This window comes from Rhyacophila brunnea, unplaced genomic scaffold (assembly GCF_057557595.1).
Source record: "Rhyacophila brunnea isolate RB1 unplaced genomic scaffold, BYU_Rbru_1.0 scaffold_6, whole genome shotgun sequence".
NCBI classification, from domain to species: domain Eukaryota; kingdom Metazoa; phylum Arthropoda; class Insecta; order Trichoptera; family Rhyacophilidae; genus Rhyacophila; species Rhyacophila brunnea.
In genome coordinates, this window is record NW_028233276.1 from 25,071,006 (window position 1) to 25,088,692 (window position 17,687).

At 32.5% G+C, this 17,687-nt stretch overlaps 1 protein-coding gene across 1 annotated transcript in view; it reads right to left on the reverse strand.

Moving 5' to 3' along the window:
* Positions 1-17,334, reverse strand: part of klar (klarsicht) — a 932,846-nt gene extending 915,512 nt beyond the window's left edge. The window contains exon 1 of the mRNA XM_085957193.1: positions 17,230-17,334. The gene's annotated coding sequence lies outside the window, so the exon portion shown is untranslated. The remainder of the gene's footprint in view (positions 1-17,229) is intronic.
* Positions 17,335-17,687: the final 353 nt, after the last annotated feature.

Sequence of the window (17,687 nt, forward strand, 5' to 3'; positions counted from 1 at the left end):
TATTAACACTATTAGCCAAGCCTATTTTGTAATATTGTTTGCAATTCTTACAAACAGTCCTCATAATAAATAAATCTTATTGTCGCTCTATCACTCTATTTGTCTTATAATTCTTATAAATTATAAAAGGCCATAAACAATCCTACCTACCTACCTATGTAACCTATTTTAATCTTGATAAAAAAATATATATTTGTGATGGCAACAATCATAGACAAACCAATCAATATTTTGCATGATTAGAATCATTATTCTAAATTCAAATATATTTTAAATATGTACTTTCGACTTAATTTCATAACTAATCAAATTGAAATATTTAAATTATCGTCGTCACCGTATTTTACGTAGATATAAATAAGATTACTGTTTATTAGGTCCCTATTACGCGTTATGTAAGTAAACCGATACGCCATCATACACAGATAGATTCCCGCTGGGACAATTGTCACTTTTAATTTATTGTATATTGTTCATTTAGCTCTCTAATTCTTTCAGCCATTTTAAGGTCAGAGATGAAATCACGTTGAGATGAAACAAACATATTATTCCAACGGCCTCCCATGTAGCTACAATCAATGTTTATTAAATGAAGACAGTAAAGTTGGAACCTGTAACTTTATAGGTACTCAATTTGAAGAAATTTTACGACAGAAAGTGTGTAATGGAAACTCTTAAGGTTTTGTGGAAGAAATAACGAAATCTCACTGAATTGTAATAGCTTCATTCATACATTTTGACGCACTCTGAAAACAACCCAACAAGCATTTGGCGAATAAATAAGCGGAGGCCGTCGTGTAACGTAAGTATATATAATAAATAAGTTTAATTGTGTATATATTATTGCCTTAAACAATTATTCTAACAATTAAACTACTTATCTAGAGCGTTATTACCAAATATTCCAGGAATGCTTCTAATACTACAAAATCATGAGACAGAATCAGCTGTAGGTATACACCGCTCTGCAATGTACATACAATCAATTTGACTCTCAATTTTTCTTGTTAGCGTAACATGAGACAATCGGACGCTGATTTTCGATTTGTCAATAACTACTAGGCAATAAGTAAACGTTGTATGATTCCTAGACGCGCCCTACACTGTACCCTGATAATAAATAGATCTTAGGATAGATCCCATAATCCATCGGATAAGTTATTAGGAATACGCCGTTTCCTGTATAATTAAATTATGTAGACACAATATGTGTACCCACCCACTCATCTATTTTAAACTAAAGTATGTATATTATTTTGTACTGTAAGTAAAGCAAAGGAATAACGCAGTACGGCGTCTGAAGAAGCCTCATGTTTCCCCCTTCTCTTTTAGGAATAACCATAACGGATGCGCCAGGTAAAACAAAGGCACCCTTTGATCCCGACAGGAATCGCGGGTGGCTTGTACTTCTCGACCTTGTAGACGGCCTGTAAGAACAAGCACCTGACGATTCCGAAAGGGAAATGAGATTTATGTCAGCATGCATGCCTTAAGACCAGGTAACTCAGATTGATAATGGCAATTGAAATACCTAACGGGTAAGAAGAAGCAGGCAACCGATCTTGAGTAAGGAAGATTACGGGATAAATTTAAACATGTGTCATGAATACGTCATACGTCGAATTTATCCCGGTTTATGCATTGGCGCTCATTTAATATTGGTGTATTACACAGGCTATTGCCCGTCTATAATGCGTGGTTCAATTTCGTAGAACACACACACATTCAAAACCCTGGTATATAGCCTATCGGAATTCTATTTATTATCTGTTCTGTGCTTAGGGCTAAGACACGCGGATCTGCAATTTGCAGTAAATTGACGCGAACTGCGGTGGTTCTTGTTTGATTCCAATTGGATACATTCGGAATCAAGTAATACCTCCGTTGATGCACCGCAGTCTGTTTCGATTTACAGCGCCGTTATAGTTTTCATGTTTTTTTAATTTAAAAAATGTAGATTTTTTATATAAAATAAAAATGTATGTGACTTCGAAACATTTTATTTATTGATATTGTGATTACAAGTAGATATCTCTTAACTATACACACACGTTGTACGATGCGACTAGCTCGGGCGAAACTCGATCAGAGAACAACCGTGTAAAAATATAGCGACCATTTTTAGATTCATCCCCGTGTTTAGAGAGCTAAAAAATCAAACGGGGATGTTATGTTATATAAGTATAATATTCTTCACTACGGCGATAATGGGTTAGTTTTCATCCTTGAATAATGCATTCTTATATGGATACTAGTTGATACATATTATTATGGCGTAAAAACTAAGTACATGGTGGGCACCATGATTTTTGCGATTGGAACAACAAAGTTAAACGCAGAATTTTCCCGCCCAAAACAGAACAAATGGACACAACATAATTTATAGATCAAACAAACTAGATGATATATTTTGATGGCCTCTATCCCAATGGTAATTCCTCTTTAACCGGATTGCGAATTTCCGACCTGGTTGAATAAACGATATGCGAATGGTAATGATCATCAAAATGCAGTTTGCTTGGTGACACTGCCACCGCTTGTGTTTATTTGCGACTAATGTGACTTCCCGGATCGATGCACGCAATAAATCAGACACCGAAAACCTTTCATGACTTAGAAAAATGACATTCTTTTAAATCATGGTAAACTGCGAACTATTCGTACATAGTTATAATTTGCTTGAAACGAAGAAACTATAAATTACCAACGGTAGGAATAATAATGATTACTTACTATATTAAATACAAATTGTATTTATGCGACTATTTCAGCTGTCACAATGTTATTAAGAAAGACGATGGTAAAATTATAGTCAAAGGCTATTCAAACTGTGACAACTGGAATTGCTTTTAACTATAAAAAAAATGAATTTACTAGTGAATATTATCTCAATAACAATAGTGCAAATCAAGTATATCAATCCAATTGCTGTGTGTTTTATTTAAAACAACTTTTTAAAACTCACTTGATATTTTGTTACATGAAGAGTTACAATTGTAAAGGTTTTACCACTAACATCTTACTGTCTCTAACTAACATGTTATTGTCTATAACTAACATGTTATTGTCTATGCTCATTTTAAAGTATAGACAATAACTAGACGGAAACGACACAGCTGTCAAAGAGAGCTTCAAAAATGTTGACGTTACGAGACGCTCGGCCTTACTTTAAAATATCAAATGTAAACGTATTGTTATAAACCTGTAGGTGTAAATCATAGATTAATATACTGTCTTGTGCTTGATACAAAATACAAAACGATTTAAATACCCATGCGTGTTTCGTTAATTGAGACCCATATAATAGACAATTGTCATATCCAAACTCAACCGTCTGAATATAATATAATATTAACTCATTTCGTGCTGACACCGCGACTGGCCATTAGATATAATTAACATGATATTTAAATGTGGTAATTAAATAATAATTAACCGGTCAGCGATAATTGTGTTATTAACGGGGGGTGGGTAAAATGACAACTCGAAACACCCCTTGATAAATGGTGACCCCGACGTATAGTTACGTATACCTAATCCAAAATTCTAAATAAATTCATCATTATCAAATTATAATGAAAATATTGACTGAGGGTAAGTACTAGTCGCAAACTCAGTTACATTCATAAAATGGTATTCACAGATTGTCATAAAAATACTAGTCATGTTTTTTTTTGTAGTATTATTAATAACCATGTCCTTGCTTTTTCGTACAAGGTGGTTGTTAGTAATTTTGAACAATCACAAATACACAGGCTTTGATAAAAACACATAAATATTGTGTCCTGGCCAGGAATCGAACCCAGAACTCTCGGGAACACTAGTCATGTTCGAATTATTGTTAGAAAGAAAATACTGTTGGTCAAATATTGGCTAATGAAAGTTATCGACATCGTAACTAAATAAGTTGGATTTACTAGATAACTGGAACTAACAAACACGTCGTAAAATAGTGGAGTAACTTACTTTGGAAATAAAACCCTCAAACAATTTACGAAGAAGCCAAAAAGCGAAAGCCGATCTACATGGAAGTGTGTACAGTTAATATAACAATAGGTAGGTACGTATACTATTTAATTTAACTAGTTTTTGCGCTGTAGTAACTTACCACGTAATTGCTTTCTTTTAGTGGTTAATGTATTTATCTAATTCTTTATTATTTTACAGTCGGTTCCTGATAGATGTATACGCATTTTAAACCCATACTTAGCATGCACCCAATGAGTTCAACAAATGACTAAGAACGTATACACGTAAAAAATGGTTTTTATCATATCTCCACTCTTTGGATATTCACATATTATGATATATTAAACACAGCAACAGGAGCACGTAAGCCACCGGTTTCAGTCAACTGAAATCAAAGTGTGCGTTCATCGCAGGATGCAATTAAATATCGATCTTGGTTATACGAATCAGTGGACATGTAAACGAACTTGAAATTAGATAGATTATGCAGGCAGATTGCAGGTAAGTAGGTTGTTATTAACTGAACAGGTGTTTATGGAACACATGTGTTTGCTTACCGGTAAAAATTAAGTCACTTACTAATAATTATTATTCTAGCAGAGAACATTTTACAAATATGTAACACAGCTATTAACTCTGCTAAAATTCAATAAGTAAGGCATATGCATACCTATTGACATTACATTTAATTTCCTGCTTTATCAGGCAAAATGTTTTTTAAGAAGGCTTACTAAACTAATCATACAAGTAAAAAATGATAAAATATTATAATTTGTACCAGCATTTTTATCATAATTGAATAACATCATTTTGACATCGTTCTGTCTCATGCTAAAATATTTAAGGAATCCCGTTGTATTATAGATAGTTAAAATTATTTGAGAACAACTTCCTACTTAATGTTTACTAAAAAATACTAGATCAATGTTCACCACACAGAAATTACCGATAGAAGATAGTTTATCATATAATTTTACACATAGAAAAATGAAGCCTGAAATGCGCACAAGGAGGACAATACAAGGATGTACGAACAAATATCAACACTTTTCTTAATTGTTATATGTTTATACTGGCCCCATATAACAGGGGTCGGCAAACCGCGGCTCGCGAGCCACATGTGGCTCTTTGGGTATTGGCGTGCGGCTCTTTGCCAAATTCCCAATTCACATTTTTTACAAAAAAAGTATGATTGTTGTCGTTTTAAATCGGCCCATTGCAAAACTCGACAAATTAAATTCCTCTCCATTTCATATTGACACGAGTACTTATAACACGCAAAAAGTTATGTAGATCCAAATTTGTAGGTCTTGCCACCAAAATTGAGGATTTGGAGAGAGAGCAATTTAATTTCACAACTCAGCCGAGCGCTCTAAAACATCCACATAATAAGGTAGATACTACGATTTTAATACATGGTATAGCTTTCCGAACTCATATTCGAGTCTACATAATATGTATTTGAACAATCATTTTCAAACATGAATAATATAAATAGCATTTAAAGAAGCCAAATAACAGATGAGAATTTGGAGTCGCGCCTAAAATTGAAAACTACAAGTTACATACCAAACATACAGACTAGTGATTACAATGCAGAATGAATATATCAATACTAGTATTTCTGTATTTACTATTGAATATCGCTATTAATATCGGTATTTTTCAAAACATATTCTAGAAACAAAGAAGCCCTTATCAAGCAATCTGAAGTACTTACCTACATTTATTATTTTCTTTTATTTTGTTAACTGTCAATTCATGGTGGAACTGCATTGTATTGTTGTTTTTATTTAATAAAACGCAATTTTTTATAGTACTTATTCCACTTTTAATTAATATATTAGGACCGGTTTCGTCCGCCTCAGTGGGACATTTTCAACTGAATACATTTTTTTTTAAAACAATATTTATCAAACAAAATTCAAAGCGATAGAAATAATATAACAATAGGTACATAATAATTATCCGTCCAATAATACCTTCCCAATAACAGACTAATTTAAAACTAATGAGGTTGGACATTAATATTTCATACTACGTCAGGGGCATTAAACAAATTATTTAAAATATTAACAAACCACAAAATATGAAACAATCTACACTTACAACAACATTAATATCAACAAATAATTCTAATTAGTCAAAATTAACAATATTTTTTTTTTTTTATAAAAAATAAAATAAAATTATCAATTGAAGTGAGATGGAATAAAAAACAAATACAACCAAAATATGAGTCAGAATTCAATAAAAATAATAAATAATGTACAATATATGTTTTTCTATAATCTAAGAATATATGTTAATATTTATAATATAATGGTTGTATTTGTTTTTTATTCCATCTCACTTCAATTGATAATTTTATTTTATTTTTTATAAAAAAAAAATTTATTGTTAATTTTGACTAATTAGAATTATTTGGTGATATTAATGTTGTTGTAAGTGTAGATTGTTTCATATTTTGTGGTTTGTTAATATTTTAAATAATTTGTTTAATGCCCCTGACGTAGTATGAAATATTAATGTCCAACCTCATTAGTTTTAAATTAGTCTGTTATTGGGAAGGTATTATTGGACGGATAATTATTATGTACCTATTGTTATATTATTTCTATCGCTTTGAATTTTGTTTGATAAATATTGTTTTAAAAAAAATGTATTCAGTTGAAAATGTCCCACTGAGGCGGACGAAACCGGTCCTAATATATTAATTAAAAGTGGAATAAGTACTATAAAAAATTGCGTTTTATTAAATAAAAACAACAATACATTTATTATGTTAACCTTTGTAAATATGTATAAATCATAATATTTTAGGACTGTTAATTTTTACGAGAGTCCGGGTATAGAAATATCTCTTTGAAATCCAACGTTTGTTGGATGTACTATCAACGTTGGATCAATAGTTAGTTCTAGAATAATTGAAAATATTTGCCATGAATGCTTTATTTTTCGAAATATGTTAATTCATCGCGACAATTCTATAAGTATATTTAACGGATTTTGTTTTAATATTATTTAATTTTTGTTAATTACAGTCAATATATTTGCGTTTTAGTAGCATAAAACCTGTACACTAAATTTAATATAATATATTATAATATAGTAGTAAGTAATGAAAAGATAACATTAAATTCATTTTTAAAAAACATATACGTGTATGGTTTCTAAATACCGAAAATATCGGTATTTTGGATTTTTGAAACCGGTATTTCGGTATTGATAAATAATTTAATACCGGTTTTCAAATACTGGTATTGCAATCCCTAATACAGACACTCTCCAAATAAATCCAAGGAAGGTTATTACATTAGTTTTAAGGAATGCGTGAAAATTGTATGTAACTCATTTTCTGTAAAAAATATATTTATAATTTCAACAATAAAACTTATAACGCGTTAGTTTTATTCGCAAAATCTTTTTCACCAAGACTTGATAAATAAACAATAACATTCACTGAAATAAATCATATTTATAAAAATATATGTATGGCTCTCGAAAAATTTTTTTACCGTTATGATACTCATATTTGGCTCTTTTGGTCCAAGAGTTTGCCGACCCCTGCCCTATAACATTAGTACCTAATCCGACAACCATTTTATTTACCACTGATAATGAAAATGACTTGCATAATATAAATATATTACTTACCACAATTAATGATTAATAAAGTCATCCAAATAGCCATAATGTCTTTTAAAACCTTCCAATAAATATTTTTCATGCTTTGCAAAATGTTTCTTATTAATTTAAGGAACATGCTATCTATGCACGTCTATTATAACTATTTTTTCATTTCGTACCTAAAGCAAATGACAGTAACACTATTTATATTATTGTTTTGTTCATCTGTCATCGACTTCACAGTAATAGCGCCTGTACACATGCATGGAATTACTGTCGGCAATTATGCTTATTTTAAACTTTTGACAGAACAGGCAGATAATGCAAGATGATAATATGCTTTAGGCCAGGGATGGCGAACCTATGGCACGCGAGATGATTTTGCATGGCACGCGAATGTTTCGTTTTGAAGAGAAAAGAAATATTACTATTTTATATATATTTTAAAAATATTTTTTTTTTATAAAAAACGTTTTACAAATAAATATAATTATACTTATGTAGGGCAGAGCGGGGTCACTTGATCATGATTTTGCTCAAAGCAGTATAGCTTCAAATTAATGAAGAAATAAGAAATGACATCTTTTAAAACAGATAAGTTGTTAATTGGTCATGTAACTTCATCAAAAAACTGTAATAAAGACGATGTTTACAAGACTAAATTTACATTAATGTCACAAATGCCAGATGGCTCAGTTAACCCCACTAGGTGGGGTCAACTGAGCCACCCAATGGGGTTAGTTGAGCCAGTCCCCGTAGAAAGGTTTTTTTCATCAGAGCAATATAAAATACAAACAAAATCTTTCTTAAATCTTTAATCCAAGTTATTAGAAAACAATAGGAACATATAGTTATACATGTCTGTACTTTTTTCTTCTTTTGGAGATTTTTAGTTTTCTTAACAGGTCGTGTCTCTTCATCAGATTCAGAGGAACTCTTCAAAATAGCTTTCTTTACTGTCAGTTTCTTCGACTTTACTATCTTTTTGCTACCCTCACTTTTCCGTTTACTCTGTTCTGCAACAAGCTGGCCCTTCTCAGGTGTACGTTTGTTATGGCTCAAATGACCCCTTCCCCAAATTATTACTAATTGGATTGAGCCACCCAAAGACTATTGAAAATAGATTATTTTTGATACTGTCATCGCATAAACACACTATTTTTAAATCAAAATACATTTACTTGATTGCCGAAACACCACAGACATGTGCTTGAAAGTCTTGAGACCAAAAAGTATGAGGAACTGCTTTCTTTACTTTTGGCGTGAAAATAGTAACATCGCACGTTCACAGTCACATCGAACACCGGACGGTGAAAGATGCAATCGCGGATTGGCTGCCTACCTCTCCCGTTTTTTTCGGAATCCACCGCTTGCATCTATAATGCGGCGTAAGAGTGATACTACGGGTGGCGCAAGTGACCCTGTGGCTCAAATGACCCCGCTCTGCCCTACTTACTTATAATAATATTGAAAAATAATGATGACATAGCCATGCGTATTTTCTTCGGTTTTTCATATTATGTTCAGGTACCAATCGATGCGGAAACGGAAACGACGAAATTCATGCATAAAATAATGACAAATCGCATTGTATAAAAATTGCAGGCAAATCATTTTAAAGAATAAGCACTACGTTTAATGTTAATATATGATTGCATAGGTCGGTGCTTAAGATCGGGGAATTAAAAATAAAAATATTCAATCAACAAACCTTATGAAATTAATTATCGGCAGTCACTCAAATATAATAACTGCTTGTTATTTTACCTCAAACATAATCTCTAAAAGTGGAAAATCGCTCAGTGATGGAGAATATAATATGAAAGAAGAGTGGTTTAAATGCTTCCACCGATCTCTGAGTAATTTGAAAACAAGGGAAAAAATATTCAAAGAATAAAAGATATGCCTTCGGCTAGAAATACGATGACAGATAAAATATTAATAACTCAATTGTAATTTTGAAACCTTTTTAATAGAACTCTTAAAAATTATTTCAGAAAACTAAAAAAAAAATCGCCATAAACAAAACTGCTTGGCACGTCAGATACCTAGTCGAAAAATAATATTTGGGAAATTTTGGCACGCGTACGTAAAAAGGTTCGCAATCCTTGCTATAGACACTGTTATTTAATAGAATTAGTAATGAAAATGACGAATAATAAAACTTATTCCAAAATTACTTGTTTTTTAACATTTCTGTACATACCTATTTAGTATTTATAGTACCTAATCAAACTTTTTACCCGGAGTGGAGCTCATACCTCTTACCATATAAGCCCCCCCCCCATTTCATATATTGAAGCAGACAGCGAGTCCGGTCTCAAGGACAAACACCTACAAACAGTGGCGGCTCGACGACTTTCTAGGTGGTGGGGTTTAGCCATTTATTATTAAATATACATACCTACCTACTTTCTCACATTATACATTATAGATACGTATAATAATAATTATATGATGTAATATAATGAGGAATTGAGTAATTTTTCAGAATAAATAAAATGATTATCTGAGTCGTCACTTAATCACATCTAAAAAGCGTGCTTAAAAATATTAACTTAATTAATACCATGGGGTCATTTGATTCGCTCCCCAGTATGATAAAATAAATTAAATAGTTAATTTAATCATATAATTAAGTACATATGTATATTATGACAGTGATAAAATATCGAACGTGTATTTTTGACATAACGATGTGGGGATGGTCCCTACGAACCCTTCAAGTAGAGCCGCCCCTGCCTACAAAGTACATAAGAAATAACGTAGGATTATAGCAAACCTCTGTTTCCATGACACTGTTGGTAAATTGATTACACTATATCTATTATATAATATATATGCGTATGTGAAGCATATTAAAGAAAATAAATAGATGGCGTTGCTGCTTAGTAAATAAATCTCTGTTCACGGTTGGTATTTTTTAACCTATGAAATGTCTTTGGGTCATTTATTATATTTCTTAAGAAAGTAGACTTCTCTCAGGATCACGACAATCAGATCAATCGAAAGACGCTGCAGGCTTCTCAATAGTTTGAGTTATGTGTACGGCGGAATGCAGGGTTCGCTGGAGAAGCATAACAACTAACACATTTAAAAGGAGTGATTCACAACATCTAAGGACACAAAATTGCAGGAGGTATCTTACATCACATTTGAATGACCCGCAAGACAACTAACTTATTAAAATCAATCCCATTCTGAATGTCGTAGGAGGAAAGGTCGTTTGGAGCAGGTACATAACCACCAAACGAGTTGGTTTTTTAATCCGTTTTTTCAGCGTTAGGTACTTACTTTACATTAATAATTATTTAGTCATCCGCTTATTATAATATATTCGATACGATAAAAAAGAAGACCTCATAAAAAGAGAGAAATATTATCCTCCTACGAACTAGCACCGACTTGCGATAGTTGTTTTTTTTAGATCTGATACAATATGAAATTTATATCGCCGAACCAGTTAGTTACCTATTAAAAAAATAATAAATTGTGCTGTGTATATATTTAAATAGTCATACTATTTTATTAAAGATAATCTAACTCAGAATGCCATCTAAATTATTGAATAAGCGTCTAGACCAGATGTGGGCAAATGCGGCTCTTCGCTGGGCTAAATGCGGCTCCCAATATCTCTTGATAAAAATATAGGTATTTTATTTACCCATTATACTTATATTTTTGTGAGTTTTCCTTTAATTAATTACCAATAATTCCTTGAATTAATAACAAATAATTTTCTTTTAATTGAATTAAATTTCATTTTTTTTATTTAATACTACGTGAGAACGTGACTATGGAATGGTACGGCTCTTTATATATATGAAAACCCAGAATGTGACTCTCGTTGACCTCATGTATGCCCATCCTTGGTCAAGATTCTAGGTACTAGGTACTAGAAGAGATAGCAGATGCAAGTGTCACCTGTCAACAGTTTTACCGATGCGCTCAATAATAAATACTATTTACAAGGCCTGAACAAAAACGAACTATTAGTGCGAGTGCGAAAGCATTCCGCATGCTTATATCTCTACAATATGCGTTAGAGTTTCTACAGTTGAATTAAATATTTTTTGTACACGTCACCGGTAAATATTGATTTGAATGACTAGTCATTTAAGAACTGCGAGCACGTGTCGGCGAAATTTATTGTTTTTGTGTTAAATATAAAGTTAGTAAAGAGTAATAATTATTTTTAGTTACCTAATTTAGTAGAAAATTGTTTAAATTTGGCAGCCGTATGTACTGAGAAGCAACATGATGACATAACGTTTCATAGTTAAGTTTATAATAATAAAATTGAAATTTTAATAAAATATATTAATATATTATTATTATTATATTAAAATATATATTTTAATATAATAATAATAAAATTGAAAAAACGGCTTCATTTTGCCGAATAATACCGACTTTCTTTATATATATTTTTTTTTTTTTTTTTTTCGACCATGTCCGATCCTGATAGGATCATATGGGCCTCCACAGAGTGGAGGTTTGTATTGACAGATTTTGTTTTTTACGAGAAATGGATGTCAGCCACTTGCTCAACCTATTAGGTCCATACCCTGACACACACAAATTGAAAAACAATTTTTGTACTTGCTAGACCCAGGATTCGAACCTGGGACCCACGGCTTTGTAGTTTGGCGTTTTGGCGTTTGAAATAATACTATTTTTTTTATATCATAAGCAAAGCCATATAGGGCAGGGGTGGGCAAACTGCGGCCCGCGGGCCGCATGTGGCCCGCCGGGTATTTTTTTGAGGCCCGCCATCATTAATTGTACTTCTGATTACGAATAACTTTTTTTAAATTTTTTAAAAAATATTGACAAAAGATTAAAATTTGAAGAATTTGTTGTTTCGTTTTATCTCAGTACGTCTTTCTTACGTCTCGTCTCACACTATGTAACCACTATTTTCTACGTTGAACATCGTGACACATTTAAATACTTTGAACTCCGCGTTGCAAGGAAAAAAAATATATGCCCATGATATGGTAAAAAGTTTGAATGGATTTCAATTAAAACTCTAGTTATTCCTTCGACAAATATCGAATAACAACGTCGACCACTTTCCAACTTTGAAGTTGCTGAATATATCAGAATATAAATTTGAAGAATATGGTAAAATTATTAAAGCTCTGAATGACGATTTTTCACAAAGATTTGGTGACTTCCGAAAATTTGAGATAAGTTTAGCAGTACGCAATCCATTTTCAATAGACATTGATAGTGTACCGACAGAGCTATAACTTGATATTATTGATCTGCAGTGTGACACCGATTTAAGAGAATTGCATCGTCGTGAAGAAATCTCCAAATTTTTTAATGCCCTTAATTCAGACAAATTCGACCAACTTAAAGATTATGCAAGAAAAATATTCATTATTTTTGGACCAACCTATATTTATGTGAACAAAAGTTTTCGATCATGAACCTAAATAAAAATTCTTTACGATCAAATATCTCCGATGCCCATTTACAAGCAGTTTTGAGAATAGCAACTACAAAATTAACACCTGAATTTAAAAAAATGTTAAAAAATGTACAACAGTTTCATTCTTCTCATAATTTTTTTTGTAATGTTTATTTTTCGTGATAATAAATAGTGTATACCTAAAAACGGTATTTTACTTGCGGCCCGCCGCTCATTTTGAATTCTTGAATTTGGCCCTCCGTCCAAAAAGTTTGCCCCCCCTGATATAGGGTAACAATATTCATAACAAAAGTACGTGTCGATTTGAATACCAATATAGATTGGTAGGTGTATATTTCGATAAAGCCGGTGGATTTTACGTGGGTTTCATTGGTATTGTCTTAACAAGCAAGTGAGAGTTTAATCGTTATGATGCAAGTGAGCCCAAACTGTAAGTGGTCAATGTACGATTTTCGTTAGTAAATGTGTCTCCATGAACGCAGCGAAAATTGGTACACTTATTTTTCATTTCATCCAGTGAGCGAATACGGCTAAGGTGAATCGGTTCGTAAAAAAAATCTCACCACTACATTAATAAATTATATTACTTTTAATGAGGAAACAATGTGATAAATCACCGCCATCTTTAGATTAATAACGCCTGAGCATAACTTTTTGCACAAGCAACGAGTGGTCCACTGCCATACTATTTATTGATAAAAAAAACTTGCAAGTAGAGTTTGGTATTCTATAATGACTGAAGAGTATAAATAGGTTATTAGTTATTATCGTTTAGAATCGACTGTCACATTGACAAACGTCCTAGTGAATTATGATATTATTATACACAGAAGAAGTTTACTTACTTTGATCGTCACTTTAGGTTAACCCAATGCTTACGGGCCCTTTTAATTATTTTTTTTAATTAACGTGTTAATTTGCATTTGAAAAGCAATTAGCAAAAACACAATTTTGTGCGGCCCGTAAGCATTGGGCAACACATAACCACTAAATCAGATGAACTCCAAGGTCTCCAAGATACGTTAAAATAATCTGAAAGAAATCTGAAACAAAGAATACTCCGACAAGTGAACACGACAGACGCGTCAGTATGAGCACTCTATAGGCAATGGCAGGCAATGACAGGTCATCCATAGACAACGGGAGGGGCGAAAAGTAGGACCAGTCGTGTAATGTATCGGCTTCCTTCTTCAGTGGGCAATGAATGAACTCAATAAAACAATGCACAACTCTTTTTTCTTTGAATAATCAAGGTAATCTTGCGATAAAAAATAGAAATATGCCTGCGCAGACGTTACATTTTAACAAAATAAAATTTGTTCGTACAAGGTAATCAATAAAACATAGTTTTAAAAATGCTTTCATTTTTATGCACCGTGACTGACATTATTGAACAGCTGTCGAAAGTATGATTGAATAATAATTATTATATTGTAATCTAATAAAATGTATTATTAAACAATTGACGCATAGGTACTTAACGACGATTTCAAAAACCCGCTAAAACTCATTCTAGAATTATAGAAGAGCAAATCGTCTCTGTTCTGGCAGAACACACTAACTGGAGAATACTAGTTTTGAATAATTTGACTTTGAAGTTATTAAAATGTTTGAAATAATGGTCTATCATGTGAGTTTATTAAGTAATCGTAAAAAGGATGACTTTAAAATAAAGACTGTTTATTTATTAAGAAGGTTTCCAGGCGGTAAAGTTTGAATTAAGGAACATTTTGGTACTAACTCAATATGACATTTTTTCGAATTAGTGTCTTCTGCCAGAACAGTGACGAAATTCAAATCACATTCAATAATGTCGACAGTGTATTATTTCGATCATTTTGGCTCTTGCAATAATCATCGATTACCAGTGTTGAGAAAGTTTTCGAGCTTCCCTCAGCATTCAACACTGGATAAACTTCATAGATGATAATGATACAAAATAAGATAAAATCTGTAACTATTGATTCTAACCCTAGATTTTGCATGGTGGTAGTTAAATAGGTATGTTAATCATCATTCACTGCTGGATGAAATCCTCTCCATGCTGATTCCGCTAGAATTGCGTTGCCACGTACTTTCTGGCCCAGCGGCTACTATGTATAAATTTCAAACGTTTTCTATTAGTAAGTACTGGATAATTAGATTTACCCAGTGTTTAGAGACGTAGAGGTCAGATGCGCCGATTTAATAATTTTATGACCGTTTTGAATTGCTTCGAGGCGCCTTCTTAAATCTTATAAAGAATCGATTGCATTATCGGCGTCAAAGAAAATCGCCATTGGATTTACTCGTAGATTGTCCCTTATTCGAGCTTTCTAAGCTGTAAGTAATATACCTACCTATTATATCCACATCCACACATATATCCGGGATATTGTACGTAAACAGTTCACCGCAGGACACTTATTCGTGCGCCGCAGTACGTGACACATGGATTCGTGTAACATTTAATCAAATGACGAGTTCTTCGTTGAAAATTTCACCGTGGAGTATATTTGCACGTATGCTACAACATGTGGCGAATTTAATGAGATGTCTTTAATAGGTTAGGTTAGGGTTAATCTAATTGGAACAGTACTATTTGCAAACCATCGCCGCATTTTGTAAGATACGTACAAATATATTCCACGGTGAAATGTTCAACGAAGAACTCGTCATTTGATAAAATGTTGTACGAACTCATGTTTCACGTACTGCGGCGCACGAATAAGTGTCACACGATGAACTAAATACGTACAACTTCCATGTAACCATCCACACAACCTTCTGCGAGTCTTGGACGTATAAAAGAAAACGTTACAACGCCATTCTACTTCCAGAAAAAATAATCAAAATGATAATAGTTAAAAGCATTGCCTCGTTAATCATTGCATGATAGGTATATGGCTGAGGAATTTATCATTAAATTACAACGCTGAGAAAAATTCTAATGCAATGTATTGGATCGCAATACCACCTTATGATGTACAACATTTCCAGTCTCCAGGTATACTGCAACTTGGTTAAAAATCTGGAATAAAATTGGAACCTCACTGTCTGCAATGCTCCACGAACAACGCGTCATTTTTTGATCTCAATTCTGTACGGCCATTTCTTTACGGGAAATGTAATACGTACAATTTACATGTAACAAAATTGCGTTATTTTCTCAATTAAAAAGTCAAGTTAGTTTCACTTTTTGATATTAATTCGCCATGGGTAGTTTCAAATAGATAGGTATTAATAATTATTTATTACACAGACGAGAGATTACATGAGTTTAAATCAAATGTAACGGTAAAATTCAGAGATAGGATTGTAAATTAATAAGTAATTAATGTTATAATAGGTATGTCTATTGAATTTAATGTTAATTTAAGTAGGTGGAAACCTGCAGTAAGTTAAAAAACCGTATTGAATGATTCTAAATCTAAATCATAGAGTGATAATGTACGATTCTAGTGACCAATGAAATATTCAACGAGACAGGTGTATTTCGCTCGGTAAAGTGTCTTTATGTGTAGCAAAACCGAAATGGGGGCACCAAGTTCGATAATCGATCGATGTTATTATTATTAGCTACAACTTTTAACTTTGATTGACAGTCGATAGAGAATATTTTATTTGATTCCAAATGTTATGTCCGCTACTAACTTATTTTATTTTGACCATCAAATCTTCATCGGAATAACACGAATAAATAAACCAACGGAAAGGTCAATTATTTAATAATAAAGATTGTTTAAATAACAATATTTAGTATTTAAATGTTTTGATGTATCTTTTTAGGAGAATTTTAAAACATTAAAAACACCATTGCACAAATCACGAAGTAAGAAGTTCTCACAATACCGAGCACAACCTTGCACAGATGGTATTTTACCTGAGTTATGATTGTTATTGCATCAAAACAAATGGGTTCAAGTCATTCTGACGCTATGTGGCAATTATCCAAGCAGTAATATAATTAATAACATTTTTTTTCTATAACGTAAATATTTTCTGTATTTTTATTACACGTATTATTCGATGGATTAAATAGTACGATTTAAAATAAACAAAATGCAGCCAGATTCGGTAGACATAGCATGCTGTCAAACGAATGCCCGGTGGAGATGAAGCCTTGTTTGAAACGATATCAGATGTTTCCCAGACACAATAAAGCCTATTTCTACAACTCAAAATAACCAATAAGAATGTCATTTATTTACCGGTATATAATGAGGCTCTCTTCGGCTAATCCCAGGGAGTAAAACACAGTTTTCACAGGACACTTTTCACACACAGGCATATGTTTATGACATAAACTTGACGCTGGACAATTTGGCCAAGTGGGTGGCCTTGCTGGTTGCTAGCTGCAAGTTTACAAAACTTTTATGTTTTGATGCCGACATTGCGATCTGGCGGCGAACGTTTATACCATGTTAATAGTCAAGACGCAAACCAATACAGCTGCAGTAACAATAAAATTACAGGTAAGTGTGCAGCTTATTTTGCAGGTGCATGACAATGCAACTTGTCATGTCATCAAGGAAAGAAACCACAGTGCACAGAGGGCATTTGACACAATTTTAATTTTATATTATTTGTGTTAATCTTATAACATGAATAATATTACGTTTTATAAAGACAATTAGTATGCTCCCAATGCACTTATACAAACCAGGGA